The sequence below is a fragment of the Ambystoma mexicanum genome, chromosome 2p (assembly GCF_040938575.1).
Source record: "Ambystoma mexicanum isolate Mex_15411 chromosome 2p, UKY_AmexF1_1, whole genome shotgun sequence".
NCBI classification, from domain to species: domain Eukaryota; kingdom Metazoa; phylum Chordata; class Amphibia; order Caudata; family Ambystomatidae; genus Ambystoma; species Ambystoma mexicanum.
Genome location: NC_090923.1, coordinates 157640991 through 157652424, shown reverse-complemented (window position 1 = coordinate 157652424; position 11434 = coordinate 157640991). Strand labels below are relative to the sequence as shown.

The 11434-nt window shown below is 40.2% G+C and overlaps 1 long non-coding RNA gene across 1 annotated transcript; it reads left to right on the top strand.

Annotated features, from left to right (window-relative positions):
- The first annotated feature begins 741 nt into the window (after positions 1 to 741).
- On the top strand, positions 742 to 3299 carry LOC138566305 (uncharacterized). The gene is made up of 2 exons (XR_011301898.1): positions 742 to 2473; positions 2853 to 3299. It is a non-coding gene; the product is annotated as an uncharacterized lncRNA (long non-coding RNA).
- Positions 3300 to 11434: the final 8135 nt, after the last annotated feature.

Here is an 11434-nt window from a genome sequence, read left to right as displayed (position 1 = left end):
TTTATTTTACATTATGCCTAAAATACATAAAGATACTGAGAACCCCCCAGGACGACCTATAGTCTCGGGTTGTGGTTCACTACTGGAACCCCTTTCGAAATACATTGATTTCTTTATTAAACCACTGGCGATGGCCACGCCCACATTTCTTCTTGACTCGAGAGACGTCATCAACCTCGTTGAAACAAAAGCATTTGATCCCAGTACTCAAATTCTAGTAACGCTTGATATTGAAGCGCTTTATACAAATATCCCTCAGGATAGAGCGGTGGAGAGCCTGCGCATAATGCTAGATCGGCGCATGCAACCACATTTGGTTCCCACAGAATTCCTATGTAAAGCAGCAGAGCTAGTCCTTAAGAACAGTTTTTTTAAATTCAAGGAGGAATTCTTTTTGCAATGTAAAGGGACAGCGATGGGGTGCACTTTTGCACCAAATCTTGCCATTATTTTCATGGCACTCTTGGAGGAAGAAAAAATCCTGTCAGCATTTAACCCATTTAGGGGCCAAATCAAGGTGTACCGTCGATACATCGACGATATACTTATGATTTGGGAAGGCTCATCAACATCATTGACTTTATTTGTTCAATGGCTTAATGCGGTAGACTTAGATATTCATTTCACTTTTGAATATTCAGTATCTAGAATTCCTTTCTTGGATTTGTCTATTTTTTTCAAAGAAGGGTATCTCTGCACAGAATTACATAGAAAACCCACAGAGAGAAATACCACGTTGAAATATGAGAGCCAACATCCAGCCAGTTTACTTTGTAACTTACCATATGGGATGTTCTTACGGCTACGCCGTAACTGCACAGATATCGCAGATTTTGTCAAACATGCAGCAATTTTGGAAAAAAGACTATTGGAACGGGGATATCCAAAGAAACTTATAAAAAAATCCAAAAAGAGAGCTCGATATATCAACAGAGACCTCTTATTGACACCCAAGCGAGACATTGAAAAGAAAGATGAATTAGTATGTGTCTCAACTTTTTGTCAACACAGTAATGCTATTAGAGGGATCATCTTAAAAAACTGGCGAATTCTTAATACATCAGGAACATCTATACCCAGACCTCTATTTGCTTTCAAAAAAAGTAAAAATTTGAAGCAAAAGATTACTCGTGCCAGTAGAACTTTTCCTAAAGTGCATACAATCCGCGATACCAATTCTAACCCAGTGGTGGGACACTATCCCTGCACTTCATGTGTTGCTTGTAAGTTTTCCAAAAAAACTACGTCATTTGATTCACAGACCAGAAAGTGGACCCTTCGTACCTTTACCACTTGTAAAAGTAAGAATGTCATTTATGCCATTCGTTGCCCATGCCAGTTGTTTTATGTAGGCAAAACAACCAGAGAAGTGAGTACCCGTATTAACGAACATCGTTCAAAGATCAGAACTCGAAACCTCAATGCCCCAATGGTAATCCATTTTGTCGAGATGGGCCATACGGCTGATCAGATGGAATGGTTTTGCATAGAAAAAGTATATGCACAAAACCAACCCCAACTATTAAAAAATTTAGATTACAAGGAACAAATGTGGATATTTAATCTAAAAACATTAACATTGGGCCTTAATACCATGGAACCATGGAATTCGAGTAACTAAATACTACCTGTCATAACATTTTATATATGTCGGGTAGTACACTGGTATACTGCCTAATCACGTGCGTCTTTCATCTGAGAGGGTACGGCCATTTAGAACGTAGGCCAGTTCAGTTTGTGGTCACGTGGTTAATTACGTGATCACATGATGTTTTTCACGCATATATCAATACCCTTGAAACGGTGATACTGTGTTGCACGCCACTTTCAATCGGACCCAGCTGGGATACGGGTGACTAGCTACTGTGAGAACTGGCGAGTTCTTTCGCTTAAGGTAAACATTCTGTCGTGTGGGGGCCTTTCGAATCACGGCGGTTTTCCAAATCGCTTCTTGCCTTTATTGTTTAGAGAAGGGAGCCCTACATCCTTGGCTTTCCGTTAAACCCCATCCGAGTCAAGTAATCTGGAGTCGGAAATATTGAGCAATTTTCAAATGCAACCCCTCCCCCCCTACCTTTTTGAAATTCTCTAAATAGTAAGCTTTTCAGCAAGCCGTATTTGTTTAGTCACAATTGTGGTATTAATTCATCAATTTATTTTCAATTGGAAGTAATTCACTTTGGGTGTAGCCAATAATATAATTGTAAGAACAACCGGTCTCTCACATACTCAAACTCTTGTGTTGTGTTTAGGCCCATATAACATCAGGTGCAGCCAACCCTGGATCCGGGGAGTCACCTTCAAATTTATGACCGCTGGTTGAACGAGCGTTTGGACATTCTCGAGAAGAACGTTGGCGTCCATACACTTCGCTATCTGCAGGAACTTCTACGGAGAAGCTATTGTTTAATATAAGTGAACACAGCGTACAATTTAAGGAAGAGACGCACAGCCTTCCATTGCATGAATGAAGGTTAGTTAATATTCTTTAGGTCTATCTTAAGTATGTGACTCTCGTGTCCTGCCCGAGGGCCGCTGTAGTGGAGGATCGACATATTGACCTTGTGATATTTATGTGTACATTTGTATATCTGTAGCATTGATTCTGTCTATGGCCTGGCTCTTATCTGCCTCTCGGAGACACCAATACAAGAGGGTAGCACTACTTTCTGCCAGACACCTCAGGTCCATCCTGGAACTTTTCCCGGGTTGGTAGCAGGCTCTTGTATATTATTACCTATTGTTCCACTATAGATATTTTTATTATGGATGTTATATGTTTTTTGTCCAAGTACAAGGGCTTCACACATTGATATGTATTATCTTTGATTTTCTTTCTTTCTTGATGTTAGAATATACTTTTGTTACTCCTGATGAAGACGTCACTACACTAAAGTATATACGTCGAAACCGGTCGAGTTTGGACTAAGATGAGGTCGTGGTTAGAAAACTCTGGGACCCATCTTAATTGCCTAGGCCACTGATGTCATCTGCTGTGGCCCGTCAAATTGATTTCATGTTCTTTCTATAAATCTTTCAGATGAATTAATTATGATGAATTTTCCTATAGATTTTATGTCGTACATTGATTGGTGTTTAGTATGAATGGTTTGTCTAAATGGATGGATGAGGTTGTATGCTTGGATGATTGAATAAGATGATTTTTATTATATAGATGTGTCTTTTTTAATAAAAGTTGTTTCCTGCTATGTAAATTGTTATTACAAGTGCAGATTTAATCATGATTTGTTTGATATATTAAATTAGTATCAGGTTTAATAAAATCCTTGATACCGTTATTTTTGAATTGTTTCCTTTGGATGTCTTTCCGCTATCTAAATCTTAATTAATACTCCAATCCAAAGCGTGGGGTTTCCTGTGTCTTTCAGAGAATACTCATTGATAGGGCTGGCCTGAACTGATTTAAAGTATCTCTGAAAAGAATTGGAGATGAGAGTGCACAGCTTTTTTATCAAAGAAATTATATAAATTCAAATCACAAAGCATAAATTGATAAAGGCCTCATTCAAGAGGTGTTAAAATTATTTCAGGTGAAAATGGCTAGCATCACAAGACCACTTGGGATACAATAAATACAGAAAAACCAAAACCGCTTATTACTAAGCAATTAGCCTGGATGCACTCCTAAGGAACCGTAGTCCAATTCTTTAGATCCCAACAAATAGGTAAACAATAAGTTCTATGTGGTATTGCTCGTGTTTTTAAGCAATGTAAATACATAACAATTACAGTCTGGAGTCTATGTTGAAGACTAGCCTCCAAATAAGACAACATTCACAAAGGTTCCTAGAGATGTGGTACATTTTAATTGTCCAATCTCTATTAAACACAATTACATTTTTCAAAACAAAGTTTCAAAGGAGAAATCATACATTATGTCATAACAAAGTGACAAGGTGAAGTAAAACACTACACAATATGTGTTCAAAGTGATATACACTTAATCCAGTGTTACATTGAAAATGGCAACTTAAGTTGTCCTTAATTTCAAAGGACTATCTACAGTCCGAAGCCCTCTTTTTCTTGCAGATATTAGCAATTAACCGACGCGTTTCGGATCCAACGATCCATCTTCAGGGTGGGGGGCTTCACTCATAAAGCAAATCTTGGGAAGTATAACGAGAAAATGTATCAAAGTGCTTGTCCTATAAAAAATTGAAGAGGGGCATTATTGTCGGTGGTATAGAGGAAGAGCTGAGTAGAAATGGCTGAAAAGCCATGTGAGGAAAATGGTACTAACCTCAAAGAGGGGGAAGCAGTGTCAAAATTCTGGCCCAGTCCAGAACTGGAAGGTACATAGGACTGGGACGCAAAAAGGAGCAGCTGGAGGGACCCTAGGAGGAGAAATGGATGTCAATACCATAACAAATGGTAGCGTAACTAGAAACTCGTATTAGTGTTGGCGCCACAAAGGGAGGTAATCGAACAGAACTGTGTTCCCAGTAAAGAATCCTTACCAGAAAGACGGGGATACGTGAACAGCAACCGCCACCAGCAGCGAACGAAGCTCGTCTGCGAGCGGCGCTCCCTGTTGTCAAGGAAATCCCCGCGCATGCGCACGTGGGCTATGGAGATGTCGGCCATCTTAGAGTGGGCATGAGGTGCGTCTTAAGGTTACCATGGTAGCCGCAAGCGCTAATTGTTATCAAAGTGTAAATAGGAATATATGCAACGAATCTAAGGGTGATTAATGAAAAATATCCTAAACTAAAGTCATTAAAATACACTGAATGCAAGGGAGCGCCCCAAGCGAAACTCCCCAGGGGAGGAGGTACGCTGGGCGCCCCCATTTTGCATACAATCTAAAGGAGGTAATTTGAAACCTAAACTGAAGTAATTAAAGTGCACGGAATGCAAGTGAGGGCCCCAAGCGGAACTCCCAAAAGGGGAGGTACGCTGGGTGCCCCCATCTTGCATACAATTTAAAGGAGGTAATTTGGAAGATGAACTGAGCAGGAGACTCAACTAGAACTGCTCAGTCGCTGATGAAGATCATGACTAGTCTGGCAAGCGGGTTGAAAGCCTCGATCGAGGCCAGCCAACCAACATGTTGGGGATAAAAATGAACTTTGTAACCAATTTAAGAAACTCATCATGCACACAAAATATGAATACACTTGAATACATCCATATGCAAAATCCAAGTAGCCATGAATGTGCCCCCAAAAAGAGGAGGGTTTCTATTTACAAAGTGTGAATCACATGTTTACACAACAAATCAGAAAGTGGTCATGTGACGTAACATTGAGTATCGATTGCAGGGATAATCCACATGAACAAATAAATCGTACCATTGCATGTTAACTACTGGCCAGATATCAAATAAAAAACATGTAAAATACTTCAAGTACTTGAACACTAAATAGTGTTTTATGCTCAGTACATATAGGTACCTCTTGCATGTAACCTGGCTAATTTAGCAGCAAGTAGTGTACTGACACCCCAACTTACTCAACCAGAATACATAAATACAATTTAAACAATACATAGTGACAGTATACATTATATACAGTTTCTCTGAGACCCCTAGTTTCTGAAGAAAGGGGGTAAGCCCTATCGGGAAAAAAGGGTCTCTGTACAGATGCCGTCTAGAGTAAAAGGTTTATAAATAGCACATTAGATCAAATTCCAAGTTCATCCAACGAGGGTGTAGCGAGTCCAAAAGCTATATCCACAGGATTTCACGTTGTGCTAGTTTACGTTGTAAATCACCCCCTCTCCTCCCTGGTGTTACTTGTTCAAGAATGACACACTTCAATTGTGCCACTGTGTGTCTTGCCTCTGCAAAATGTACTAAGACTGGTGACTTCAAACTTTTGGTACGTATATTAGACTTATGCTCAGTCCATCTTGTTTTAGCCTTTCTTGTGGTCATTCCTATATAATGAAGACCGCTGTTTCTATAGGCAAACGTAGGAAGTTCAGGAAATAAATGTTGTAACTGAGGGTCCAACTGCATCATTGGCCAGTTTTTCTTAATAATTTTCTTGATTTTGTTGCTCTGTACCGAGTAGGTAGTGACGTATACTAGGGGTTCTCCAGGCTTTGTTGGTTTAGGCACCAATAAGGTGTCACGATTGGTATTCCTGACTTTGGTCGCTATATCTGAAATCAAGGCTGGATCATAACCTCTTGTTGTGAACTTTGTTTCCAATGCGCTTGCTTGTCTTTCATATTCCATCGTGTCCGAGATATTCCTTCGGTATCTTAAAAACTGGCTCAGAGGGACACTGTCAATGGTACGTTTTGGATGGAAACTGGTTGCAAGTAACAGACTGTTCCTGTCCGTTTGTTTCGTATATATCCTAGTTTCTAATTTGGCTTCCGACACATAGATTTCTACATCCAAAAAATGGATGATATTGGTGCTGGTTGATGTAGTGAATTTAATCCGAGGATTCATGCCATTCATCATTGTGAAAAAGTCGTCCAGTTCATCACAGGGCCCAGTCCATATGCCAAAGACATCATCTAAATATCTGACAAAAAGTGATAGGTGTCTTGCCCATCTTGGCGATGAGAGGACATGTTCATGCTCTAGATAATGCATAAATGCGTTGGCATAGCAGGGTGACATCACCGCCCCCATGCTAGTACCCGATGTTTGGATAAAATATCGGTCCTGGAACCTGAAGAAATTGTTGTTGAGGACTAGTTTCAAGAGTGTAAGGACAAACAGTCGATCTCCTTGGCATTTGTCAGATCTTAAGATAAGCCATTCTATTGCCTCTAATCCGGCTTCATGAGTGATGTTTGTGTACAAAGATGTCAAGTCCATCGTGAACATTATGTCTCTTCAATCCACATACTGCACATTTTTCAGTTGTTGTAAGAAATGCATTGTGTCTTTCACATACATGGGTGTTTCTTGGACTAATGGTTGCAGAATTTTGTCGAGGTATTGTCCCAGAGGTTCAAGGATACTATTGGTTGCCGCTATGATTGGACGTCGTGGCGGTTTCAACAGTCTTTTGTGTATCTTCGGTAAGATATAAATTACTGGCATAATTGGATGTTCATTTTCAAGAAAGCGTCTTGTTTTATCTGAAATGACGTCATTTTCCTCTGCTTCGTCCAAAACTCCTTTGATTAGAGCTCTCACTGTTTCTGTCGGATTCATCGGTACCTCTAGGTATGTCTCTTCGTCGCTGAGTTGGCACTCAATTTCCTCCAAGTCGTCCTGTTTGTTCATCAACACCAAGGCTCCACCCTTGTCAGCCGGTTTAAAGATAACATCCTTATTATTAAGAAGATTTTTCAAGGTCTGGCGTTCGATTCTCGAGAAGTTCCCTTGTGTATCAGACTGGAACCGTATCTTCTTAAACTCACCCAGAATAGTATTTTCAAAAGTTGAGAGTACATGGTTTTGTACCGATGGATTAAAACTGCTTTTGGGACTAAGTTCCAAGTACTTATGTTGTTCCTTTTCTACATTCTCATCTTCCAAGGAGTTAAAGAAAACTTTAAGCTTGAGTTTACGCATTAGCTTAAAGAAATCAATTTTCTCTCTTAGCAAGGTGCTATTATTCTTGGGAACAAATGATAAACCCTTCCTCAGTACTTGTGTCTCCATCTTTGATAGCTGATATGATGAAATATTCACAATCAGGGTTTCTTCGCCCCCTTCTTTCGCTGGGGATTTTTTCTTCTTTCCCTTCTTGTTGGCTTTTTTCTAAAAAAGCCGCAGTCCCATTGTTTATGAGGTCACTAGTAGTTGGTCTTTCAGATATTCCTGCCGCCTGTCCAGACGGTACCTCCAGTTCACTGCTCGATGCGTCAGAAGAAGTTTCTCCAGTTGGGACTTGTCCTGTCTTTCTCGGGTAGTTTGTATTTGGTTTGCTAGGATAGTGTCCGTAATAGGCTTGCCAGCTATAGACTATGTCTAGTCTATAGTCCTGCGTGTACCGTCTGAACTTACTAATCTTTTTCACTTCGAGTTCTTGTTTGTAACCAGCTAGTTTCTGATTAGTTTCCTCCAAGATTTGATTCAGTTGTTCCGTTGTATATGTTTTACTTAATGAGGATTTAAGTAGCTCAATATCTTCATTCAATGTTGTCAGCGAACGTGCCAATTCTTCAATTGTGAGAATTATTAAATCTAATGAACATTTATTCAAAATTAGATGCCAGCGTTTCACAAAGGCTGGATTCTCCTTACATAATGTTGGCTCAAGATTCACACGTAGGCCTCTAGGGATCCTTTTTGTAGTGTAATATTGTGCCAAAGTAGATGCATGCAGTTTCAGATTTATTTCCCTGCGGATTTTCCACTCTAGTTGACGAATCAATGCTTCTGGTTTGTCAGTAGCTGTAAGCTCGGCTCCAGCTGCTTTAATCAGCCCTAATATTCTTGTGGCCTCTTCTTCACTAAAGGCTAAAGTTTCTGCTCTGTTGCTTGTAGTTTGGTCTATTTTAAAAAATGACATATCTAATGGTGTGGTAGAAGAATAATCAAAATAGATGTAACTAAAATGCATGCAACTCTCCTGTTGTGGTCATGGAGAAAGACGAAAAGAATTGGAGATGAGAGTGCACAGCTTTTTTTATCAAAGAAATTATATAAATTCAAATCACAAAGCATAAATTGATAAAGGCCTCATTCAAGAGGTGTTAAAATTATTTCAGGTGCAAATGGACTAGCATCACAAGACCACTTGGGATACAATAAATACAGAAAAACCAAAAACGCTTATTACTATTAGCAATAAAGTATCTCTCGCTCACCCTGAACCTCTAGAGGGAATTAAAATCATTTTAGCATATTTTTCCCTTCTTTGCATACCACCTTTAAAGTACTTTGCCTGTGTTTAAAATCATCCCTGTTTCTCTAAGATTGCTAGGGGGGAACTGAATTCGTATTGTACTGTGATTGTATTCCTGAGAACTGTGTGCTCTTCCTTCCATCTTCTATTGCATAGAGGGGGGGGGCTGAGTTGCCAAAAGGGGAAAAGTGATTCTATTTCCTTTTGCTGAAATCATATCAAGTTTATTCCTGTGTTGCTTCCTTTCCACCTTGCATTTCCTTGTACCATATAAAGCATTCTCAGCTACCTTATCCTCTTTACTACTCCTAAGTAATTAAACCAGTGTGCTAGTATCACATCATCCATTGTTGATCACTCACTGTCATATGTCTAAGTGTGATATCAAATATTAATTTATTATAAAAGTGTGATTATATATCTATTGTTTAATTTTTCAAATAAACCTTTTTAATTTGCAAAACAAACCTACTTCTTGGCTCAGTGGGGTCAGGGGGATTCATAGAGAGGGGCGTTATATAAGGGTTTATCATCCAGAGTATAACTTGTCATAAAAATATATAAATAAGGGCTTCCCTTGAGCAATCCCAGACAAGGCACTGACCTAGTGGGAATGCTTGATTGGAGTCATTAACAATTAATCTATGTATTCTTGTTGTTATAATGTAAAACGTGTTGATGTAAAACGCTATATAAACTTAATGAATACAAAATACAAAAATCTGTACATATGTCAGAATTGCATACCTAAGTCCCCATTCCATCTGTGGAAGAAACAAAGAAAATATTTTATTTTCTATTTCCGTTGCAGTACCATATGCCTTCGCATGCTCTGATTGGCCTAATTACTCATACTACCCATTGAAAAGCCCAACATATTATCGCCATGAGCACCTCTGCTTGCCCATTCGAATCATTAACACTGAGACCTCTAGAAGCTCATCATGAGTCAACTCTGTTGTAACATCAGCCATCCAGATTCACACTGGCCACCCACGATGACGCTATAACGCCACCGATCAGCAATTTGAAATTAACTTGAAGGGAGGCAAACTAAAATTCACTCAAGCCCAGCAATCCTTACTCCACTCAAGGTTTACCAGACTCTGGCACACATTCCTTGATGGTGTCCATTAAGTTACTGTGGTTGACTTTATCCAATTTAACTATCAGGTGTTTTTCTTGCCTAATAGAGGTTATGTTATGATTGGTTGATTGATTTGGAATTTATTACACGCATATCCTTCCGGAACCAAGCAGGGAACCTGCATCTAGGCACAGAGTTTATTTACCTTTACTCAGTTTACGTATAATCACAGAACCCCTGAATCATTGAAACAAATATGTTTTCAGCTTTATACGGAAAACAGCAATAGAAGGGATGTTCCGTAATTCAGCTGGAAGGGAATTCCCGAGGCGGGATCTCCTGATAGAAAAACACTGGTCACCTTGAGTGACACAGTGAGAAAAAGGGACAGCCAGCAAATTTTGGCCAGGTGAGCGTAAGGCTCGCAATGGCTGAAAGATCTGAAACTTTGACACCAGATACTTAGGTGCCGTTCCTTGGATGTACGTATGAACAAGACACTGGGCCTCATTATGACCCTGGCGCTCCCGTAATGAAGGGGGCCAGTACAGGATCGGCCCCCTTCATTATGGGAGCGCCGATTACGAGGTTCACTTTGCGGGACACGGATCAGACGTCTGGTAAAAGCAGACAGCTTTTCCGGGTCCCGCGAGGGGAAGAGGGAGGTAATAACGGGCCATTCATAATGTGCCCATTATTACCTCTCTCCCCATTCCCATTGAGCCCTATGGGGGCTCAAATGGGAATGGGGGATGGTTCCTGCAAGGAGAAATTAGCGAGTCCTCCTATGTCGGAATGACCCGGTTATTCCTCATTGCAGGAACCCGGTAATGGAGCCCGGTTTGGAGGCAGCCTCCAAACTCGTAATGAGGCCCATAATGTTCTAAATCCAATCCTTTTCCTAACCGGTAAACAGTGCAATCTCATCCGATTTGTGGAGATGGGGATCCTTTTTGGTAGATTGTACACTAGTCTGACAGCGCCATTCTGGGCAACCTGAGGACGATGTAATTGACCCTCTGACGCAGCTAACAGAAGAGGGCCGCAAGAGTCAAGTCTGGAGTTTACCAATGTCCCCATGACCACTGCACGATCTGATTCGGAAATAAGTGGCAAAATAGGTTTTAAAAGCCTGAGTTGGTAAAACGCGGATTTAATTACTTCTGAAACATGAGGGTTAAAGTCCATTGATGCTTGCTATATGCAGCCAAGATGTTTTACCTTATCGGAGAAGGAAGTGGCTGCATCACAGATTGCTGTGCAAGAGAAAATGGCTAGGTAGTCCTAAAGAAGATGTTTAGGACCAAGCACTATGACCTCAGTTTTGTTCGGAATAAGCTGAAGCTTGCTTTCGATCATCCAGTCTTTAAGAGCATTAGCACAGGCTAAGACACGGTCTGTCGCTTCTACAGCAGATTTTAATCTAACATAAATCTGTGTGTCATCTGTGTAGGAATGGTATTTTAATCCAAACCTAGAGAAAATGTCCAACAGAGGTCTATGATAGACATTAACAATTATCAGAGACAATGATGACCCCTGCAGTACTCCACACAGAACTGTA